Consider the following 12,595-nt stretch of genomic DNA (forward strand, 5'->3'; position numbering starts at 1 on the left):
GCGATTTTAGGGCGTGCAGACAAAAGCCCATAAACTTCCCTGCTGATAAACTGCTAAAAATGTCCATGTGTGCATGGACGCACAGGATAACATAGAGGGGAGTTTAAGGGCTGTTAAAAAAAAATAAAAACCACCCAAAATCACGAAAATGTGAGCTTAACTGCAGCAGTGTGCATGAGGCCTTACAGGTACTTACTTAACCACTTGCCGACTGCCTAACGATGATTTACGTCGGCAGTCAGCCCCTCACAGGCAAAGCGACGTAGGTCTACGTCGCTAGCCTGTGAGGTTCTAGGGAGCGAGCGAGCGCCTGCCACCGGAGGCGTGCTCACGCTCGTTCACAGACCCCCCCCAAGTGACCGGCGGACCCGATGTCACTCGTGATCGTCGGTTACAGCGGGAGAAAGGCAGGTGGCTAATGTAAACAAAGCCGCCTGTCAGTCTCCCCTGTGTAACAGCACAGATCATTCGGTCCTGCTATGCAGGACACAGCCACATCCAATCACAGTAAGAATCATGCCCCTAGGGACACACTTAACCCCTCCCTCTCAAATAAAGTTAAACCCTTCACTGCCAGTGTCATTTTTTACAGTAACAGTGCATATGTATAGCACTGATTACTGTAGCAATGTCATTGGTAACCCCAAAAATGTCAGTCAAGGGTCAATTCTGTCCGCCGCAATGTCACAGTCCCGCAAAAAAAAACGCAGATCGCCGCCATTACTCGTTAATAAAAAAACAAAAATGACAAAAATCTTTCCCTTAGTTAGTAAACGCAGTAACTTTTGCGCAAACCAATCAAAATACGCTTTTTGCAATTTCTTTTACCAAACATATGTAGCATAAAACAAATTGGCCTAAAATGTTAAAAAAATTTTGATTTTTAAATTTTTTTTTGGGGGGGAATATTCATATAAAAAAATGTGAAAAATATTGTTATTTTTGCAAAATTGACGCTCTTTTTTTGTTTATAGCGCATGATCAAAAAATTGCACAGGTGATCAAATACCACCAAAAGAAAGCTCTGTTTGTGGGGAAAAAAGGACGTCAAATTAGTTTAAGTACAGCGTCGCATGACCGTGCAATTGTCCGTTAAAGTCACGCAGTGCCGAATCGCAAAATAGGCCCTGGTCAGGAAGGGGGTAAAATCTTCCGGGGCTTAAGTGGTTAAATCAGCTGTGGTGTTGTCACTCTTTCCTGCACTCTCTTGAGTTGGACTACAGCTAGTCCTTCCAATGATAAGGTGCAGATATGTTCATTGTAGTCACTGTAGGAGAATTTTGATGCTGCTGCTTGAATGCACGCACATCTACAAGATCTTTCCACAAAGAGTCTATAACCTGAGTGTACAACCTTTTGACCTTCCTGGGTCACAGTCAAAAAAGAGTAATTGTCTTGGGCCACACATAAAATACACGAACACTAAGGATAACGGAGGACTCGGAGCAGAAAAAGTCAGGCAGATCACAAGTTAATGGTCACTGATATAAATAACCTACCTATCTGGATAATAAAACTGTGTTTTTGTAATGTTATAAAAGTAAAAGAGGGCAGCATAAAACTAGTGTGATAATTGACACTTTTTAATCCACTGGTTTGATGGATGGGGTAGCAATTCTTAAGGTGCTCATGAAATATTTTGGTTCTAATTTTGCCCTTTGTGTGCTTCATCCTTTAAAATAGTTGCTCACAAAAATAGGTGATGCTGAAAACTGATGACCTGAATAAGGTGTGATTGTGAAGAGTGGGAGTTTTTTTGGGAAGATAAAAGTCCAGTAAAGAGACTGTCAAATTTAAAAAAAAAAAAAAAAAAAATCAAACTTCTTTAACCACTTGACGACTGCCCGCCGCAGATTTACTGCAGCAGGCAGCCGCTCCTGGGCAAAGCGACGTAGCTGTATGTCGCTCGCTCTCAGGAGGCTAGGGGCAAGCGCGCGCCGCCACTGGCGCCCTCCCGCCCCTGCTCGTCAGCTGGGGAGCTAGTGCGTGTGTCATGCGGCTCCCATTGCTGCCTGACATCGGCAATCTCCCCCCCGCTGACAGAGAAAGACGGATGGCTGATGTAAACACAGCAGTCCATCCTTCTCCCTGCAATGATCACAGAGGCTATGTGATCCTGCTATATAGGATTGCATGTCTCTGTGATCATTTCACAAGCCCAGCCCCCCTACATTTAGAATCACTGCCCTAGGCTTACATTTAACCCCTTGATAACCAATCGTATTAACCCCTTCAACCCCTTCCCTGCCAATAGCATTATTACAGTAACAGTGCATATTTTTAGCACTGATTACTGTAATGTCACTGGTACCCCCAAAAGTATCAAATGTCAGTTAGGGGTCCGATCTGTCCGCCGCAATGTCGCAGTCCCCCAAAAAAAATAGCAGATCGCCGCCATTACTAGTAAAAAAAAAAATCAATAAAAATTACATAAATCTTTCCCGTAGTTAGTAGACGCAATAACTTTTGCGCAAGCCAATCAAAATACGCTTTTTGCGATTTTTTTTTTTTTTTTATACCAAAAATATGTAGCAGAAAACAAATTGGCCTAAAATGTTAAAAAAATTTTGATTTTTAAATTTTTTAATTTTTTTGGGAATGTTATAAGAATGTGAAAAATTTATATATATTTTTTTTTTTTTCAAAATTGTCGCTCTTTTTTTGTTTATAGCGCAAAAAATAAAAATCGCACAGGTGATCAAATACCACCAAAAGAAAGCTCTATTTGTGGGAAAAAAAGGACGTCAATTTTATTTGAGTACAGTGTCGCACGTCCGCGCAATTGTCCGTTAAAATAATGCAATGCCGAATCGCAAAATAGGGCCTGGTCATTAGGCAGGAAAATCTTCCGGTTTTAAAGTGGTTAAATAAGTTTACGATTTTGTGTTGGGCCACATTTATAGCCATCCTGTACACAATCCTCTAGAAAATTAAGTATTCTTTAAGAGGTTTTAGTTCTAATTTAAATGTGGTGTTCTCCAAAAACAAGTAACTTTGTAAATATATAGAAATATAAACTAGCTTTTATTTTATTTCCATCAGTGTTAGATCAACAATGGATAGGAAGTTGAAAGTTGGTTTAGATTTCAGCTTCAGGAAGGTGAAAGTTGGCTGGCTTTAAGTGAATTTGATCAGATTTTATACAGAACACCTCTTGCACTGTTAAGCTGGCTACATTCGGCACAATTATTTTTTTTTGTTTAATGTTCTTTAGATTTACCTTCAACTGTGTAGTGCAAGGGCCTGCCTGATTGCATACAATTTGAAAGTGTTTAGGTTTCCCCTCATACTGTATATAGTTTTGAGAAATCTGAAGGAAAATCAAATAATGTGTAGCCAGCTTAACCGCTAGCTGAGCAGCCTATAGCACATATACTGCTACAGGGCGGGTGCACTGAGCAGGATCGCATATATATATATATATATATATATATATACAGACTTGTATAAAGTACTCGAAATTTCTACTTGAGTAAAAGTACAAGTGCTCGATCAAAAAATTACTTGAGTAGAAGTGGAAGTGCTCGCAGAAAAAGTTACTTAAGTAGAAGTACTAAAGTATTCAACATTTTTTTTACTTAAGTATTGCAAGTAGTTTTTTCAAAAAATTTGCTACTTAAGTACTAAAAGTAAAAAGTACCAGTAGTTTTGAAAAAACATTTCTACTCAAGTACTGAAAGTAGAAGTACAAGTACTGTGTTATGTAGTTATTAAAGAAAGAAGTCAAAAGTATGAACATCATATTGTTTTTATTATTTCAAATGATTTATTCAAATGATTAACCTGTGTTTGTTAGTAGTTTCTTGATGCACTTTAAGCGCTGTAGCACCATTTATTTGTTTGTTTCATATTTTCTTTTTATTGGAAAGATTTGGTATAGCAGCTTTTATTATACACAGCCTTTATTTTCGTATGCGCTGATTTACAAATTACATTATACACATTTTTTTGAGCTTTATGCAACCTGCCATCTACTGTTCTGGCAGTGGTAATTTTTTTAAAAGTAACGAGTAACTATGCAGCACAAAAAAAAAATACTTGAGTAGAAGTATCGAAATCATCGAAAAAATGTAGTGAAGTAAAAGTAGAAGTAGGAGAAAAAAATTCTACTCTAGGAAAGTACAGATACCGCATTTCGGTACTTAAGTACAGTACTTAAGTAGTTCTACTTCGTTACTATACATCTCTATATATATATGTATGTGATCCTGCACTTTCGCGTATCGGGTGCAAATGCACGCTGCAGCTGGCTCGCCCCCACTATGATTTTACACAGTGGGAGCTAATCAGACACGATGTCTGCCAGCACCCGCTGATCATTCGGTACACAGGCAGAACAGCAGTCTGCCTATGTAAACAAGGCAGATTGCCTTTCATTCAGTGCAGAAGGCATAGATGCTGTGTACCTGAAAAAGCAGGAACGCCGATCCATGCCTTCTGCTAGTAAAAGCACCTCCCCCACTACACTGAATCACCAGCTAGGCACACATTTAAGCCTTTGATTGCCCCTGATGTTAACCCCTTCCCAGCCAGTGTCAGTACAGGGACACTGGTACCAATATCGCTGGTCCCCAAAAAAGTGTCAAAACTGTGAGGTGTCTGGTTTGTCTGCTGCAATATCACTGTCCTGCTATAAGTCGCTGATTGCCGCCATTTACTAGTAAAAAAATAAAATAAACAAAAATTCCATATATATATATATATCCTATAGATTATAGACGCTATAACTTTTGTGCAAAGCAATTAATATACTCCTTTTGGGATTTTTTTCTACCAAAAATAAGTAGCAGAATATATAATGGCCTAAATTTAAAGAGGAAGTAAACCCTCCTCTGACACTTTTACCTATAGGTAAGCCTATGATAAGGCTTACCTATAGGTACTGTAAATATCTCCTAAACGTGTACTGTTTAGGATATATTTACCTTACATTTAGCCAGTGACGTCACTGGCGCATGCGCTCTGAAGGAACGGCTGCTGGTGCCGTTTCTTCAGAGCCCCGTGCCGTGACTGTCGGCTCCCACACGCGTGCGCGGGAGTGACATCACCGTGGCTCCAGCCAATCAGATGGCCGGATGCCGCGATCCCGGAAGACGGGTGACTGGACATGTCGCCCGTCATACAGGTGAGCGGGCGGCACGACGGGAGCTCGTTCTTAGGTAAGTATTTCATAATGAGCTAGTATGCGATGCATACTAGCTCATTATGGGTTTCTCTTTCAGGTTGCAGCAAAAAAAAAAAAAAAAGTTTCGAGGGTTTACAACCTCTTTAAGAAGAAATTTGATTTTCTTTATATTTTTCATTGGATGTGCTTTAGAGCAGAAAGTAAAAAATATTGTTTCTTTTCGCAATTGTCGGTTGTTTTTTGTTTTTAGTAGTGAACGACCGATAACGGTTTTTCGTTGCCGATACCGATATTTTGGTCAATGCATATCGGTATCGGCCAATATGGGCCAATATTTTTGTATATTTAAAAAAGGTTTTTTTTTTTTTACTTTACAGGTACTCTTGTGGAGGGATTTTGGAGTCTAAAAGACCCCACACCCCTCCTCTGCACGTAAAAGCATTCAAAACACCAAGTTTAATCTGGCACCAGACTGTACCCGGAAGTGATGCCACTCATGACATCACTTCCGGGTTTTTGCATGGAGACCCAATCAGAGCCCAATGCAGCTTGCCCAGCGGCGAGCCCCAGAAGGCGGCAGGAGGGGGGGGGATGTCCCCTCCCGCTCCTTGTAATGACAGCCGAGCGGCTTCTCAGCTATGGATGCCGATACCGGGGTGATGCCTCTAGCTGCAGGCATCACTCTGGTACATGCACTCTCCCAAAATATCCGCCACCTTGGTGGCCGATTACGATATATCGGGGAAAGTGCATATCGGTCCTCGATATATCGGCTATGCCGATAATTGGTCGATCTCTAGTTTTTAGCATAAAAAATAAAATCTGCAGAGGTGATCAAATACCACCAAGAGAAAGCTCTATTCGTGGGGGAAAAAAAAGGACATTTTTTTTTTTTTTTGGGTGCAGCGTCCGCGCAATTTTCAGTTAAAGTAACGCAGTGCCATGTCGCAAAAAATGGACTGGTCAGGAAGGGGGGTGGGGATGTAAATCTTCTGGAGTTCAAGTGCTTAAAGTGGAGTTCCAGCCTCAAAACTAAAATTTGACATCCGCTTGCTCTAAGTAACCTGAAAAAGAATTGGATAATCATGATTTTTTTTTTCTTTGCTTTACTTACCTTGTTTTTCAAGAAAATATACTTACCTTCCTTCCACTTCCTCCCTCAACGGCCACGGCTCGTGCCGTGACTTCCTGCTTGCATTGATTCCTGGGAGCCGAATGTCATTGCTCCCTGGAGTCAATGCGCCTGCACTGCTCGTCACTTCCGGCGCAGGCGCGTCATTCCCTGCTAAACACTTTCTGGGCATGCCCAGAAGCTGTGCAGGGATGATGCGCTTGCATGGGAAGTGATGAGCAGGGCCGGTGCAGGGCATTCTGGGACTCCGACATCATCGAAGAGGACGGTCCGGCTTCAGCTGCCCACACCTGAGATGGCAGCGCTGGACAAGACATTTTCAAGGTAAGTATTTCTTCTAAAAGGTAAGTGAAACAGGGGACAGTTCAGAGACTATCATTGCTGAAATGCACTAGCCCTGACTGTCCCGGGGGTATTTTTATCGAAAAAATAATTTTGAGGCTGAAACTCTGCTTTAACATAGGAACCTATCTTACTAAGAATCAAGCAATTCTGACTGGAAATGTTGAGGAGGCAATAGCGTGGATCTAAACTGCATTACTTTTGTAAGATATCGCACTTATTGCATGGTAGATGGAAAGTGCTTAAAAAAGAAATATAAAAATCCCTATGTGGCTGTGTGTGGAGAGTGGAAATGTAAACAGCACTCTAAATGTTAGACACACAGACAGAGCTGATTACTGTAAACGTGACGTTGGTCTTGAGTGCAAACAAACATAAACGCTTTCTGTTTGAATTTACTTTTTGGTAAAATTCCTTGTAACATGCATTAGGAGTGAATTTTAAAATGGCTAAAAAAAAACCTTCTGAGTTAGATTAGTGGAGCTATATTTAGGAGAAGGTGTGACGGTATACATGGCTGTTTCAACTCGCCGATACTTCTAAGGCCTCATGCGCACTGGACGTTTTTACAGCGGCTGTTTTTGGCGTCAGACGTTTTTTCTGCAGCCAATAAACTCCCCAGCATGTTATCCTATGTGTCCATGTGTGTGTGTAGGCTTACATCAGCAGTTTTTGGCAGGGGAGTTCTCTGGCTGGAAAAAAAAACAAGAACTAGCAGGTTTTAAGAGGCGTTTTTCAGCTGTAAAAACGCTCTAACTCTGATAAAAGCTTAAAAACTCGGCTATCCAGCATTTATCAAGGTTTTTGAGCTATAAGCTTTTGTGGGAGTATAGCTTTGCTAAAAAAAAAAAAAAAGCTAAAAAACGCTATAGCTGGAAAAAGCTAAAAAAAACTTTGAAAAACGCTACTGCAAAAAAGCTGAAAAACTCCTTCTACAGCTACAGCTTTCTACTGATGTTTTGATAACGTCCAGTGTGCATGAGGCCTTATAGCGAGGTTGCAGTGCTTAATTTTTAAAAAGGGTGCTAGTTTCAGGCCCCAACAGTTCTCTGTACCATTACACATTGATGTGCCTGCCCTAGAACTAGATGCCCTTAGTTGTGACAGGTCCCCTTTAACCACTTCAGCCCCGGAAGGTTTTACCCCCTTAATGACCAGGCCATCTTCTGCGATACGGCACTGCGTTGATTTAAATGACAATTGCGCAGTCGTGCGCCACTGTACCCAAAAAAAATTGATGTCCTTTTTGCCCACAAATAGAGCTTTCTTTTGGTGATATTTGATCACCTCTGCAGTTTTATTTTTTGCGATCTAAGCAATAAAATACCGACAATTTAAAAAAAAAAATATATATATATATATATATATATATATATATATATTACTTTCTGCTATAAAACATTCCCAATAACATTTAAAAAAATCTAATTTCTTTATCAGTTTAGGCCAATTTGTTTTCTGCTACATATTTTTGGTAAAAAAAAATCCCAAAAAGCATATATTAATTGGTTTGCGCAAAAGTTATAGCGTTTACAAAATATGGGATAGATTTATGTTTTTATTAGTAATGCCAGCGATCAGCGATTTTTAGCACGTCTTCAACGTTGAGGCGGACAGATCTGACAGTGAAACTTTATGGGGACCAGTGACACCAATACAGTGGTAGAGTGCTAAATAATATGCACTGTTACTGTATAAATGACACTGGCAGGGAAAGGGTTAACATCAGGGGAAATTAAAGGGTTAAGTGTGCTCCTAGGGAGTGCTTTCTAACTGTAGGGTGACTGGACTGACTGCAGGAAGGGAGAGATCAGTGTTCCTGATTAGTAGGGACACATAATCTCTCTCTTCCTGTCTGACAGAACAGCCATCTGCCTTGTTTACATAGGCAGTGGCCGTTCTGTCAGTCTCCTTAACAATCGCGGGTGGCCGGCGCTAATCGCGGCCACCGGACTCATGGACTGGCTCCCGCTGTGTCTAATCACAGCTGGAGTGTGGCTCTGGCAGCGCGCGCGCACCTTCCCTAGAGCCTTAAAGCAAAATCACGTATATGTATGTGATTTTGCGCTTAAGGGCCACCCTTAAGGACCGCTTAAGTGGTTAACATGGCAGGCAATTACTTTTGTTTTGTAATGCTTTTGTTCTCTTATTTTTCTCTTAAAGCGGAGGTAGATATCTCAAATGATTCTTATAGCAAGTGATTCCCAATTTCCCTGTCTAGGACAGATTTTTTTTATCATAACTCTCTCCATATATACAGCATATATTTATCCACTTTATTGTCAAAAGTATTGTGACGCCTGCCTTTACACGCACATGAAGAGGAACTGAAGGTGGTTCCTGCAGGTGGTGCTGTGCTGCGGTGGAAAAAGTGCGGGATCAGAGGAAGCTGAGGGTGCGGGATCAGAGGCAGCATGTGTGAGGAGCGAGCCAGTGTGTGTGTGAGGGAGTGAGTGAGAGCGGAGGGAGGGAGGGAGTGCTGCGCAGTGCGGTAAGTGTGAGCTGTGCGGTAGTACAGCCCCCCCCCTCAGAAGAGTGAGCGGCATAACCGGACCCCCCCCCCCCAGCTGAGGCAGAGAGAGAGCTCCCACCCCCCCCCCCCACACACACAGAGACAGGGAGAGAGCGCCCCACACACACACACACACACAGAGGCAGTGGGGCCCGGGAGTGGAGGAGAAACCGACAAGACCAGGAAGTGACAGAGGAGGGAGGCGGGAGCAGAAGACTGACTGACTGACTGGGGGAGGAAGGAATGAGAAATCGCTGCCAGGCACTACAAGTGTCGGCTTACAGGTACACAGGGACTCACACTTGGTAAGTAAAGACTGTAAGTAAAGACTGTGATTGTGACTGAAGACTGTGACTGAGGGTGTAGGGTAGTACTTAAGAGTCAGTGAGTACTGTGTAGCTGAGTATCAGTGGGTGCTGTGCGATAGAGATGTCCCGAACTATTCGCCGGCGAACATCGCTTGTTCGCGTCTGCCGCTGCGGGCGAACATATGCGATGTTCGGTCCGCCCCCTATACTTCATCATTGAGGCAAACTTTGACCCTGTATCTCAGTCAGCAGACACATTCCAGCCAATCAGCATACCCTCCCTCCCACACCCTCCCACCTCCTATAAAAAAGCAAGGGCAGCATCCATCTTAGATTCATTCTGAAGCAGTGTGTTAGTGAGAGCAGGGAGAGTGCTGCTGCTGCTGTTAATAGGGACAGTTGTTAGATAGTGTTCTCGGTCCACTCCTGCTGTAAGGACAGTATCCTGACAGCACCCCAAAAAGCCCTTTTTAGGGCTGGTATTTCAGTAAAAAATTTTTTGATATATATATATATATATATATATATCTATTATGCAGTTGCCTGCCCGCCGTGTGTGAGAGGCCACAGACCCACCACAGACTGTACTGTTTGCACACCACACTCATATCGGGTGGCACAGTACCTTGCAGTTTAAAAAATATTTTTTTTTTTCCTCTGTCATAATTGCAGTTGCCTGCCGGCTGCCAGTGAGTGTCAGGTCCACAGAGTGCACTGTGCCCACCACTGATTTATACGGTGGCACAGCACCTTGCAAATTAAAAAAATATATATTTTTTATAATTGTAGTTGCCTGGCCTGCCAGTGAGTGTCAGGTCCACAGAGTGTACTGTGCCCACTGCAGTGCCCACCACTCATATATACGGTGGCACAGCACCTTGCAAATTAAAAAAATGTATATTTTTTATAGTTGCCTGCCAGTGAGTGTCAGGTCCACAGACTGTACTGTACCCACTGCAAATGGACTGTTTGCGGTGCGTTAAACGGGGAGTTTGGTCTGTCAGAGTTTGGTCTGTCACTGTGAAGCGGGCGTAACCCTTAACACTACCTGATTGATACAACATCATACCTGATTGTATACACACACTGGATGTTTTAAAGCACGTTATTCCAAACAATTTAGGAATGTTAGGTGATTGATGCCCTTTATGGATTAAAACCCGACTCTGCGTCAACTACGTAATTTTCCATGGGAGTTTTGCCATGGATCCCCCTCCGGCATGCCACAGTCCAGGTGTTAGTCCCCTTGAAACAACTTTTCCATCACTATTGTGGCCAGAAAGAGTCCGTGTGGGTTTCAAAATTCGCCTGCCTATTGAAGTCTATGGCGGTTCGCCCGGTTTGCCCTTTCGCGAACATTTGCGGAGGTTCGCATTCGCGAACTGCAAATTTTAGGTTCGCGACATCTCTACTGTGCGACTAACTGTGCTCTGTGACTGACTGTGCTCTGTGACTCTTCGACTGTTTGTGCTCTGTGACTCTTCGACTGTTTGTGCTCTGTGACTGACTGCGCTCTGCGACTGACTGTGCTCTGCATGCTGTGCTCTGTGACTGACCGTGCTCTGCGACTCTACGACTGACCATGCTCTGCGACTGATTGTGCCCTGCGACTGACTGTGCTCTGCGTGCTCTGCAACTGACTGTGTTCTGCGTGCTCTGCAACTGACTGTGCTCTGCGTGCTCTGCGACTGACTGTGCTCTGCCACTGACTGTGCTTGCGACTGACTGTGAGTGTTGTGCGACTGACCGGGCTGTGCGACTGTGAGTGTCGTGTGACTGTGAATGTTGTGCGACTGAGGGTTGTGCGACTGTGAGGGTTGTGCGACTGACCGGGCTGTGCGACTGTGAGTGTTGCGCGATTGACCAGGCTGTGCAATTGTGAGTGTTGCGCGACTGTGAGTGTCAAGTGAGGGTAGCGAAGTACCAGAGGGCGAGAAGGTAGAGTTAGGAAGCCAGAAAACAGCTACACAGGATAGACTTAAATGACTGAATCCCCATTAGATTAGATTAGTAGGTACAATGCCCGACGGGTGTAGAGATGCGATTCGGTGTACATCTTGTGATATGTATGCGTTCCTCGATCATGCAATCGAGGGCGAATACAAATGCGCTGCCAATCAGTGTCCATCAGTGCAGCCTCATCAGTGTCAATCCGTGCTGCCAATCAGTGACCATCAGTGCAGCCTCATAAGTGACAATCAGTGCTGAGAACAACTGCCCATTAGTGCTGCCTATCAGTCCCTATCAGTGTAATTAACAAGTGTTTGCAGCGCTGCCTTTAAATATCTGTACAATTGTGCTTAAGCAGAAATATACATAAAAAATTGTGAAAACATTCATAAAAAGTGCATATCAAAATATATAGTGCATATCCAAAATATAATATATAGTGTCCATAATTTAATCCTCCAAAATATCAAAGTGCTTTAGTGCTTGATCCGTGCATGATATGGGGTCACCCCCCGTGGTTATCTACTTACCATGTGGTTGCAAGCAGGCATGGAATACTGATCATAATGTGTGAAGCTCCTCTGGTGCTGTTTAGGAGGATTAATGCCGGTAAGATCCTTTAAAATGGTTAATATTCCCGAGTTTCCTCAGAAAAAGAAAAACTGATCATGGTGAAGATCGTTTAAACAAATGGTTTATTGAGTCAAACAGGGGTATACTCAAAAACATATTAAAAAACACGAATGAACAAAGCTCGGCACGGTGGTCAGCTGCTCCCGCAGCATACGCTCCACCGGCTGGAAGTGACGTGGCAGTCCGCTCGGCCAATCGCTAGACGCGTTTCGCTGTCAATCACCGCGTCATCTGTAGCTATCGTGCTGAGCGTGCCACTGTGCTATATATGCACCTTCACCACTCCTCCTTCAAGTGCTAGTGCCACCCATTACGATCGCTTCAAAGTATCATTTGGCTACACAAATACTAAGTATATAATAGAGTGGGGTGCTTGACTATATATTAAAAAGAATTTGATTGACAATATAATTAAAAACAATAATTCCATTACGGCCGTTATAGGGGATAAACAGCACCAGAGGAGCTTCACACAGATTATGATCAGTATTCCATGCCTGCTTGCAACCACAGTGTGGTAAGTAGATAACCACGGGGGGTGACCCCATATCAAGCACGGATCAAGCACTAAAGCACTTTGATATTTTGGAGGA

This window comes from Pelophylax lessonae (genome assembly GCF_965119305.1).
Source record: "Pelophylax lessonae genome assembly, chromosome: 4".
Taxonomy (NCBI): Eukaryota; Metazoa; Chordata; class Amphibia; order Anura; family Ranidae; genus Pelophylax; species Pelophylax lessonae.